A 12,815-nucleotide genomic window follows, 5' to 3' on the forward strand; every position below is an offset into this window, starting at 1 on the left:
ATGTATTTTTAGTGGACATGTGAAAATGATGAAAGGATGAAAGTTTGTAACAGTAATTCACTGTTCAGTCTACCTCTATCCACCTCCCTAATTTCTCACACTGGTTAAGACATAAGCTACTCTTACTACTCCCACTGATTTTCTGTTATCACGTGTGTTCCAATAATACTAATAAACCCCATAAGGATTTGTATTTAGTAAAACACATGCTATTTGAAAACCTGCCTATACTAGTAGTGAAGCATAAAGTGTGGAGTGGGCTGAGCAAAGAAGGGCACTGGTTGGGGCTGTTAAAGCATGACTGAGCTCCTCATTTAATGGCATGGGGTAACAAATACCTCCTGCATATAACCTGAATAAGTGACACACCTTAGAGAGTTTCCCTCTCTGAACTGTTGCTCAGAGTAATCCTTGTACAGCATTTGTGTTCTTCCAAATGCTTTCTTTCCCTTGAGCTGCAGTTTGGCCCTGTGATGGGTGTCCAATGGTTGTGCTTGTCAGAGAAAATAAAAAACACACCAAATAAAGCAGATCCATAACTGAGGGTGGGGTGAGGGGAAAAAAAAGAGAAGAAAGGAAAACAAAGGCCCATCCTAATTGTGTTATATATAGGTTCAAGACTTTGTGCTGATTTTAATTGAAGAAACATTTTAAACATTTATCCAGGCTTTCAAAAGCACGTATTAGTCACTGACTTATATATTCTCCTACATGTGCTCAATATTTAGGCAATTTACTATTTTTATCTTAATTAAGATAGATCTTCTCAGCCAGCAACAAGCTAAGTCATCTGTACTGTCATAGCAGTCAAGTCGCTGAGGCACTGCAGTTTGAGATGTGTCTGCCTCAGTGGGAGAGTTCCTAGAAGAAACATTAATTTCTATGCCACTGTCGTTTTGAAACAAACGCTCATAAACTTGCCTCACAGTGAAAGGCTGAGGAGGATCGCTTAACAAGGAGAACGGTCATAAAAAAGAAAGGACTCTTGGATCCTGACAAGGCCCATTTCTATAAAAGACAGTTTATTTCTTTTTTTTTTCTATTTTTTTTTTTTTTTCCTAGAGTAATTAACTGTAGGTATATCAAATGAAATGTTGATTCTCAGATAAGATTCTAAGTCATAATGGACATATTTTAAGAGAGGTTCATCAGGTATTTAGTTTGCTTTGGGACTGAAACCAGTGGTGAAATCCCACCACACCTAGACTGATTAGTAGGCCTCAGTGGTTCTCTTCAGCAAAAAGCTGTGTAAGACATGCTTATTTCCAGTGTAAGAGTTTGTATGTCATACACAAACAGTCTGATGCCTAGGAAAGTGATCTGCACTCTGAAATATTTTCATATTTTACACGTTTGCTGGATAAAATAATACAGAGTAACAAAGATCACCTTTCAGGACCATTTTTGGTTCTACAAAGATGAGGCAGGCAAGTTAAATTATGTGTATTAATGTATTCCTCGTTAATAGCAATATAAAATCCTCAGCTTAACAAGACTTCACATGTTTTGTCTGATTTTCTTTTTCCAAAATTAACCAGAATGTAGTTGACAAAATGGCACTTATAATAACATCTCCATAGATTTTTTCTAACAGAGAATAAAGTTGTTCTCTATAAAACTATTAGCTTGGATCCAGGGACAAATTTTATAAGTTCTACAGTTGGTATTTCTTCATATAAATTTTTTGGAATTCTTAAGGACTGGTGAAATTTGGTGTAGATTGCCATGTAATTGTGAACTGTTCTGACCCTGTGCAGATCACTCCAGTATTAAAAAATAATAAAATAAATAAAATAAATAAAATAAAATAAATAAAATAAATAAATAAAAGTAGAGTTATTTTGCTACTTGTCCTCCTACTTCTCAGGAGAACAGATAAGCATGAATAGAAAACAGCACAAAAGAATGAAGAAGAAGTGACTTTTGAATTTGAAGCAAGCTACATTTTGCCTTGTGCTAAGAAAGTAATAAAAAGGTTTGAAAGTAAACTTATTGAGAAGTACTGGAGAAACTATTCTTTTTGATTGTTTCACTCAAACCCATTCTAATGTTTTGTTCTCTAGCTTGTTGGAAGTGGTCCTGAAAATTTCACTTGGATAAACTATTAGTTCTCCTTGTTTCACCTTGCACAACAGAGAAGGCCAAAGTGTCCTGTGACTAAAAGCATCTCAGAAAGACTGGGAAGACTAGACATTCTGCTTCCAGTCAGCTTTCTATGATTCAGTCATCAGTCCTGAAGTATGATGTAAACATGAAGCCTCCACAGAATCCTACACAATCACTATCTTTCCTATTTAAAACTCTAGTCATCTTGTCAAATTTGTGGCTTCATTTAACCTTGATTTGCACCCTATATGTAGTCACAACCTTACCAGCTGAAAGGAAGACAATGCACAAAACTAGATAAAATATATATCATTATGTATATATATATATATAACATATACACACATACATGCATTTATACACACACACACACACATATATATATATATCCTGTTTATCTCCAGTGATAACAAGTAAAGCAATTTTTATGTTTCCTACTGTTGCACACAAAGAAGACTACAATGAGCAACAGCCCTGAAATTGCCAGGACTTTAGTTAAACACTACTATGTTTGGTTACAAAAATACAAATGGTTTTCAGCAATTTGTAATATGTACATGTTTTTAAATGGGAAAATGTTAACACTGCTTGAATTCTAGGAGCTAAGTATTATTCAGCACTACTTTAATTCTCTATTATATTCATGCAAAGTGATTTTTGTGAACATCAGCATTCTTGAGGTCTGCACACAAACTCTGAAAGCCCACTATTTCAGATGATACATCACAAAAACAAGAAGTTGTAATGGTTATGAAAACCATTATATGCATGGGCTCTCCACTTCTTTTGCTGATGATTTCTCATCTCACTGGAATTAGAGAAGGAAACTGTTTGCCCCATAAATACACTTCAACAGGAGAAAGAGAGACAAACATAGCAGTGATGTTTTTTGTCTAAGTGATCTCATTTCCTCTGCTACTAACTCTGCTAATAGTATTTTTGATGAGGCTTTCATCAGTCTGGATATTAAAGGAAAAGGAAAAAGTAAAAGGGAAAGGGAAAGGAAAAGGAAAAGGAAAAGGAAAAGGAAAAGGAAAAGGAAAAGGAAAAGGAAAAGGAAAAGGAAAAGGAAAAGAAAAAAAAAGGAGAAGGAGAAGGAGAAGAAGGAGAAGGAGAAGGAGAAGGAGAAGGAGAAGGAGAAGGAGAAGGAGAAGGAGAAGGAGAAGGAGAAGGAGAAGGAAAGGGGAAAGGAAAAGGAAAAGGAAAAGGAAAAGGAAAAGGAAAAGGAAAAGGAAAAGGAAAAGGAAAAGGAAAAGAAGGAAAAGGAAAAGGAAAAGGAAAAGAAGGAAAAGGAAAAGGAAAAGGAAAAGGAAAAGGAAAAGGAAAAGGAAAAGGAAAAGGAAAAGGAAAAGAAGGAAAAGGAAAAGAAGGAAAAGGAAAAGAAGGAAAAGGAGAAGGAGAAGGGAAAAGGAAAAGGAAAATGAAAAGGAAAAGGAAAAGGAAAAGGGAAAGGAAAAGGAAAAAGAAAGGAAGGAGAAAGGGAAAGAGAAAAATAAGAAGAAAAATAAAAAGCCATATATCACAGTTTCAGCCCCAACATGCCTTACCAACTAAGGAAATTCCATACGGCTGCTCTGTGATCATGCATGGATGGTTTCTGAAATAATTTTTACTTTTGTCATTCCAAGGGACCCAGCCTGATGTGCAATGAGCAGGTTCATTTTCAGTGCATACTACAGGAATGCCAACATTAGCACAGATCCCACAGGATGTGCCACAGAGGCCATCAGGATAACAGAACCCTTAAAGGTTCCTGTTGTGATGATAAAAGGCATTGATGGTTTCTCTTGACCCTAGCATGAGCAGAGAAAGCATATTGCCACACCATTCTGATCAAGTCTTGGCTTCTCAGCTGTAAAAAATCAGAACTCCTACAACCACAGAAAAGAGAAATATCTTATTTATGTATTAATCTAATTGGGGGGGGGGGGGGGAATAAATAAATAAATATCTAGACAAGGTATATTGTCATTTTCTGAACTTTTATTACAGGAGTTCTGTACCTATCATTTTCATATGCTTCCTTAACCAGCAAATGATGTGGTAAAATTGTGGGTAGTGGCAGCATGAAGAACAGAACCATTTTAATTTGTCCCATCTGGCATATTAACATTAATAAAAGATGTTTAAAAGAAATGCTTTGAAAGGCTTTCACCTACTGATTTAACAAGATAATAAGGAAAGCTTGCAATCTGCCACTAAATATAACTGATAAGAATAAGAGTGAGTTTAAGATGATGATAACAGAGATTAACCTCCTCAACACTGATATAAAAAGGAAAAAAAACCCTGCTGATTGCAACATATGAACATTAAAACTGGCAACTAAACTCTCTATTATTTTTGGCTAATAGGGTATATCCAAGCACACACTATCGCCAATTTAACAAACATTGCAAGCCATCAAGGGACTTTACACCAATCAGGTCAGCACAGACGAAGCATTCCTAACCCTATAATTGCCCACTGAGGGTACCCCATGCTGGGGAATTAACTGCTCTTTGATTGTTCCATTAAAATTTAACCAATATATTGTCCTATTTCCAGGCTGCTCTAAAGGAGAAGGCAACATTTTTAACTTGTCTAAAAAAATTATACCATAAATTATTTTGGCTATTTTTTCTTCAGCATAAAAATGCCTTGAGTGGTATGTCAGGAGTGGGGTGGACATACTATCAAAACCTGCAGTCCACAGAGCAGTGCACCTTCATGCAGATAATCACCCCACTGCTCCACTTAGTTCCGTACTTCAGTCATCTGCACCTGCATTTAAATTCAGTCAAATAAAGGGAGCACTCAGCATTTTCACATGTAATCATGAATTTTGTGGCACCCCCAGCAGCCTATTCTGGTGCTGAGAATGGACTTACTCTTCCTTCTCCACATTGCCTGCCTCGGTGCCACTATTTTTTCCCTGCATTTCTCTGTGTTTCCAATATACTCAGAGAAAGTATTTATCAGAGAAAAAAATGGTACATGATTTCTTTTTTTTTTTTTTTTTTCTTTCATTGTTCTCATAGAAGTTTTTGCTTATGGCTATGAGGCACAAGCTCCGTTTTCTTTCCTGGAAAACAAGAACTGGTGTACACTATGTCTAATTGTGTAAGATTCACCTTCTTTGGACAGAGTTGGGAAAAGAGAAGCTAGTGGCATGCAAATATGACCTTTGGGGTCACAGATTTGTGTAATAAATCAGTATTAAATGTGATTACCTACACTAATATATCACACTGCAGTTTTGTACTTTTTGATCACACAGAAATGGGCATAGAGATACAAATGATCTGCATCTCTTGTCAAACCACATATTGTCCTGTCAAGGAAATATGGATGCAAGAGAAAATCATGTAAAAATACCTGAAACTGATGCAAATGTCAAAATATTTTAAAATATAATAATTTCCATTAGGTATAAAAATAGAACAGCAAGAAAAAGCTGACAATGGCTGTAACATAGCTGTGACAATGAGACTGTAAGAAGTAATAGCATGTACCACTGTTTACAGAAATAATGGGTTTTATTTAGCAAATCTATTTTCAACCAGTTAGACAGTGTATTCCAATGCCTTCATGCCTCCAAATCACAGATCACATTACAGAACATGACAGATGATGAATTAGAAAGCTGGGATGATAGCAAGACAAAAGTTTATTAAAAGGTTAAGAGCTTTTAAAACCCAACTCAGTCTAGACAAATTATGCCAATGAATGACTGAAGAAGCTGCAGAAAAACAACAAAAAATATGTAAGAATGTTTAAGAGAGATTTTTACTCAGTCCAGGGGAAAAAAAATCTGGTCTATAAAATGGCTGATGTATCTAGTTATCAAAGGAGAGTCTGAAACACAAGAATCTTAACTTGCTTCTTCTGTTTTGTCTTTGATGGCAAATATCAAGTTCTCATGTAGGAGAGTAGACAGTAGAACAAGTCCTATGTGAAAAAGAAGAATTATTAAAATCAAGTAAAATCTGAAGTGCATGTAGTGGCTTATGTGTTTTTAAAGTCATCTTAAAAGCGAAGAAAATTCTAAACAATATTACAACTGTGATTCCGTGGAAATATTTCAGGATATCATTCCTTTCATCAGTTTCTGGAATTTTTTGTTTTTATTTTTGGCTTTTGAGTGTTTAACTGTGGGGCTAGGACGCTTTTTCTCTCACCACACCAAATGTCTTAGTTCATTCCTACCAGTGCTAACATCATCACGTGTTTTGTTTTAGAGCAGATGTTACTATCTTTCTGTATTTTTAGTACTCGGATGTCTAAACTTGTCTAAGCCTGGTTAAATTATGTGATGGCAGAACTTAAGCAGCAGCCACCAGCATTTTGACTGTACTAATGTTCCCACCACCACTACCACTTGAGTAGATTTACTGAAGTTAATTTGTTTGACAAGTCCTATGAATTAGAGAAGTGATTTGTCATATAGTGTCATATTTCTTCTCTGTGTATTTGTACCTTGCATAACAAAATGGGAATGTGGTCCAGTTCTAGGGCTCCATCACCCACCCCCTCCTCCTCCTCAGCGTCGCCAGCACTACCCAACACCATCATTCAAAAAGGTAAACACATTTTATTTCATAACATATTCCAATATGTTCAAAATGTATTTTGACATGTTCTTCTTCCCCAGCTATGCCTATTTTCTAAACACCCTGGCACATTGTCAACACTGCTGATTCACTGTGGTCTTTCTTTGATTGCTGTGATATCAATTAAAATTGGAAAGATGTCACAAAGAAGTGTTGGGGAAGGGAGAGAATTGTGTTTAAGTCCTACAAAACAAATGTATGTGCACATCTGATTATTCACAGAATTACAAATTCATAAATGAAACTTAAACAAGGCTTACATGCTGGCAGTTGTATAACTGACAGCTGAACCCTTAAGAATGCTGCAAAGATTTGACTTAGTTATGTAAATAAGCACAGGTGAATAATGTAATACTGACACACCGATGTCCAAATTTCCTTTTGTCTTTCATATAAGTCTTTCTGCTTACAAAAAGTGAAATGTATGAATAGGGTACACATTCCAATTGTATCCTTGTAAAGTAAAAGCTCGCTTAAAGCACATATTAGAGATCTCTCCATATACTTCTTAAACAGGGATGGACTTCTTATGTAATCTAGGATAGACTAGGAATTTAGAACTTTCCTCTCTCTAAGATAATATAGACCTTTTTTCATGCAAACCACTGCAATCCCATAGGTTTTCTGTTCATTTAATCATCTCTGAATCTCATGGAGTCAAAGGCATCACTTGACCTAGAAGCTGCTGACGCTATAGCCCATAGTGTTTCTGTCTTTCAGAGAAACATGTTGCCACATTAGTCTGATAACAGCAGTGAAGCATAATTTTTTCATCATAAATCAGGATAACTGATAAAGTGGGTGCTAACTCAAAGAATTTAGATGTAATGCATGTTGTATTAACTACAAGTATGTCAAACATAGACAGAAAACAGGACTTCAGTGGCCAGAGTTTATAAATCTACCATCAAAATATACATACTCTTTCCTTCTTTCCTCTTAAACTTTATTCATTGCAAACATCTTTCATGCTTAATAAATCACATGTGATGTTACCGAAGTGCAAATAGATCAAGCAATAATGAGGACATCATGGTGGATCTGAAGTTATAACCATGGGATAGAGTCACCTACAATGAAGGCAATGAACATTTATATGGAGGAGTCAAACTGAACATGCTCTGAGCTTGGGGGAAAGAATAGTTTTTATTCAGACTGTGGAGGCTATTGTTTTTTTTGCCTGTGCTTAGTAATACTGACACTATTACCCAGCATTTGATCAGTGCATATTCACAGCTTTCAAGGAACAAACAAACAAAGAAATAAAAAACAAGCAACAATTCCACCAACAACAACAAAAACCTAGAACATATGCTTAGAGAAAGCATTTGCAGTGCAGTTATTCTCAGAGCACAATGGGACCTGTGCATGCCGAAATAGCTTGAGGAACTGGACATGATGCCTAATATGTACTTATTTATGGCAGTCCAGGTTCACAGCTCTTAAAATTAATAACTGGCACTTACAAGTTAAGATAAGATCCAGACAGCTGCTTGTTTGTCTATTAGTGTTCAACACCATATTCTCATTCTTATGAAGTAAAAAATACAAAAATAGTTCATACACTACTGTCATTGTAGGCTTTTCAGAATATAATGCAAAAATAGCTAAATATTCTCTATTCTGTTTTATAATGTGATATAATGAAAACATAAAAAGTTGTAAATGGTATGAAAATGTTTAAATGTGAAAAAAAATTAGGTCCAATGCCATCTTCAGCTTGTTTCATTACTAAAGCTTGAAAATGGAGACTGAAAAGGGGCTCTGCAGAGAACAAATCCTATTTCATCACGAGTGTGCAGTATTTTATTTTATTTCATTTCATTTCATTTTAAGACACTACAAAATAGTCTTGATCAACTGTTTCTTGTTTGTTTTTTTCTTTCTCCTCTCATAAGGTTCTACTTAAAGACCTCCATATGCTCAATTTTAATAATTTGATTCCAAAACCCAGGAATCGTTCCAAATGTGAGTTATGGAAATATTATGCTTCTTATTAAAAGAAGAGAAAACCAAATTCCAGGTACCAAATATTTAAAATACATAGCATGGAGGGGGGGGAAAAAAAGAGAAAAAAGAAAAAAAAAAAAAAAAAACAGAAAAAGTATTTTTAATCACATTCACAGATTCTGTCTCTTTTCCTCTAGAAACAGAAACTGTTCTAATAACACTGCTGTAAATGTTAGAGACGTTTCCTCTTGTTGCAGTGTGGGGTTTTTTAGTGTGGGGTTTTTTGTTTTGTTTTGTTTTGTGGGGCTTTTTTTTTTTTTTTTTTTTTTTTTTTTTCAAATTACCTCACACATTTAGCTTTGCTGGCAATTACTGCTCATGAAACTACAACTTACGTTCCTACCAGTGAGGCATCTCCACAAAGGTGAACTGGGCTGTTTGAACATCATATGCCAGGAAAGAAGCAAGAGCTTTAACAAAAGTAATTGCTATGCTAGAGCACCAGGAGGAAGACAGTTTTGAAGGATGAAATCCTTTAGGTTCTAGCAACAAAGACAAAATGCTAAATTATTGGAAGAGACTGTGACGGGAGACTTATTTGAATCACCATTTTAAACAGGAAAAGGAGAGTTCATTAACTCTGAGTGCAGTGCTTATAGAAATGTTCCACCTACAAAGCCATCCATGTATATTAAAATCCACCTCCAGAGTCTAGACACACAGTATGGACAAGATTCTCTTCTTTCTGTGGGAGAAGGAACACTACTCAGTAAGCAGAGTTCTGTACAGTCCTGCAAGGGTGTGGAAATCTTGCAGAAGGTCTTGATGCTGATGCCATAAATGAGGTTTCTATAACTAAGTGGGTTGTTTCTCAGCAAAGTCCTTCAGCTACAGAAGTTCTGTCCTCTATATAGCATATGACACTTACATTTAAACCGTCCGCACTGCCTAGTGCCATGTTTAATAAGTGAGATTCTTTTGAGTTATTACTTTGCAGGACCAGACCTGCTTCTACCTGAGAATTTGCCTGTGCTATCAGTCTTTGCCGTGGTCCACCCAACAGCGTAGCAGTGCTCTTAGTCAAGGAATGCCATTCATCTATGCCAGTGGAAAATCTTCCCTGGTTTGCACTGCTCCGTACCTATGGGAAAAAAGGCTAACCCAAAATTACCTGAGGATTTTCAAGGAAAAAAAAAAAAAAAAAAGCTATTGCCAGTTTTTTGCTGTCATGAGCAAGAAATCTTATAAGTTGGAAGGTGTTCTAGAAGTCCATTTGGGGGTTTGGATAAGCTGGAATAACTATCTTCTGAAGACATCTGTGGGAGGAATATCAAGCGGCTGCTGGTCAGCACAGCAATGATGACAGAAATGACTGGAAGCTGTAAGGCACCATCCAGAGCTTGCTGAAATCAGTGAAAACATTCCTAAAGTCTCTAATAGGCTTTGGCTTAGCCGTGGAGAGTGAGCCGAGAAGAGAGAGTTGTTTCCGAATGGAGTCAGAATAAGGGAGTGTAGCTGGAGTGAACACATATGTTCCTAACATATGGGTGGAGAGCTCTGGGATTTCTGCCATATTGGTCCTGAAGTCAAATACAATTCGTTGTTGTTTTTTATTTTTTTTTAGTTTGGATAAAGTAAATCTGAAAGTGGAGGATATTTAACCTTGGGGCCTAAATGTTGATTGAGGCATCTTCAGAGATTGATTTGCGAGTTCATGAGACTGTCTAGAGCATGAGAAAGGGAAAGGGTGCACGCTAAGGCATAGGTGTCCAATGCTTTGGCTTGCCTGGGATGCATTTGGTGAATGGAATTTGTCTTGAGCAGCATATACATAGGTTGCTCAAAAGTAGTGCCTCCTGTTTAATTCCATGGAAATTACAACTGCTACAAAGAACACAATAAACTATTTGATAGAGAAAAACTCAGACACAAAACTGTATTTTTCAACATAGTCACCACCATTTTTACCAAAGAACAAGAGGCTGCATTCCTTACCTGTCAAAATCTGCTCCAGAAGGGGTGACCCACTGTAGCCCCTGCTGAAATACATCACTCACCATTTCACTGGACTTATTTGGTCTGCATAAATATTCAGCAAACATTGGTCAATCAGTGCAATCTTTTCCAAATAAAATAATTCAATTCCACACATTTTCTTCATACGCACTTCCATGTAAGGCACCATTTTGTCAGACTGTCCTCTGCTGCCATCTGTCACGTGGCAACAAAATGTGATGGAATATTGGTGGATTTTAAATATTTTTCTTAAAACATTAAAAGAGAAATACAGAGAGAGAGAGAAGGGAACAAACCCTCAAAACTAGTGGAATATTTTACCTTGCTTTTGTGAAAGTAAGACACAAATCTGGTACACCAGCCATGGTTGCAATTCTTAGTGAGGTCTCAAGGTGTTCATCAGAGATTTTTGATGAAATTTTACTTTGCCTGTACTTTGTTCTTAATAATGATTGTTCAAAATGTGTGTACTGCAAAAAAAGCAATGGCATGAATAAAGTGTGATTGTGAAGAGATGAATTTTTTTTCTGCTAAGATAGCATGAAAAAGATCAGACTTTTGAGTTGAATATCTGACTGCAACTCTATACATTTCATTTGAAAATGTACAGGTCATGTATTTATATTAACGCAAAACTGAACCAAAGAATGGAAAGTCTCCCCTAAAAGGGCAGTCTGAGAATGCCGGGACTCTTCAGTCTGGGGCTGAAGAAGAAGGCTCTGGAAGAACTGATAGTGACCTTTCCATATCTGAAGGGGAGCTACAGAAAAGAAGGGGACAGACTCTTTAGCGCCATACGTTGTGATAGAACAAGGGGAAATGTTTCAGTCTTAAAGAGGGGAGAATTAGGTTAGGTATAAGGAAAAAGTTACCACAATTAGGGTGGTGAGGCACCGGAATGTGTTGCCAAGAGATATGTTGGATGCCAGTCCCTTGAGACTTTCAAGGCCAGGCTGGAGGGGCCTTTGAGCCCTTGATTGAGCTGTAGGTGTCACTGATGGTTTGGCTGTTGCTGAGCAATGAGTAAATGCCTGGGGCTCCTTTGTGGGGAAGAGGAGTGGGTGCATTGTCAGCCATGAAGGGCTACAAGTTGGCTGCAGGTTGAACATGCCTGTCATAGGATGAATGGGCTTGATCAATAATTACAACTGAAAACTGTATTAAATGTTTTATTCCCTTTGACTGTGTTTATCTTATTATCTAATGTATTTACTATTATTTTTCATAGATTCAGACACAAGTTTTCAGTTGTTCTATAGGAACAATATTGTATAGAATACAATTTTAATGAAAGCGAGGGCTTAACAGGAAGCATTGTGAGGAATGAATCACCTGAATGCATGATATATTTCAGAATACCTTGTGGTTCTAATTCAGTGGAGGACAGCATTAATTCATTCAGATATTGAGACTGATGTACAGGTAATTTAATGTTGTGTGTTTCTCAGCATACCATCCAGTTAGCACCCTTACAAGCATTTTTAATTACTTCAGGACTAAGCTGTAAATGTAATGTATTTTTGCCACTGGTAAAGACAGTGTGTATACAGTGTTACCAGTGGTTCATTCATAGTTAATTTGGGGCTCCTATAGTGGGAGAATCTTAAATAGCCACAAGTTGAATTTGAAAGAGAATCCAGATTTTCTATGCTGGCAAGCATCGTAATTCACTAAACAAAATTTTTTTTGTTCCAAAGGTTCCCCAGTACCCATTTTCATAATCAGCAACTTGAGATTGTTCACACCTTTTTTCTTGAAATTTCTGTCTTTTGGATTCCTCTTTGTATTGGCAATATTATATGATTTTACCATCTAAATGTTTAGCAAAGATACATGGCATTTTAGAAATCAGTGTTGTTAAGGATATCAGTTAATCTTTTTCAAAGCCCAAAAGCTTTATTTAATTTAATTTTGAACTCCAAGAAAATTCTTAAATGAATCTGTAGTTTTCTAAGGCTGTTTATCTGTACATAGATGAACACAGGATACTATTACTTTAGGTTAAAAGAAGATGTACAGATTTGCTTAGATTAATTTAGACATAATTCAGATGGACTAGGGTGTTGTTTGAAAAAGTGATTAACATGAAGATTACTAGCCGCAAATGCATTTGATTGACATGTGTTTCAGACTGCAATTAATTAACAATAT

Source organism: Coturnix japonica, chromosome Z, assembly GCF_054131305.1.
Source record: "Coturnix japonica strain WE chromosome Z, WE-NBRP24, whole genome shotgun sequence".
In the NCBI taxonomy this organism is placed as follows: Eukaryota; Metazoa; Chordata; class Aves; order Galliformes; family Phasianidae; genus Coturnix; species Coturnix japonica.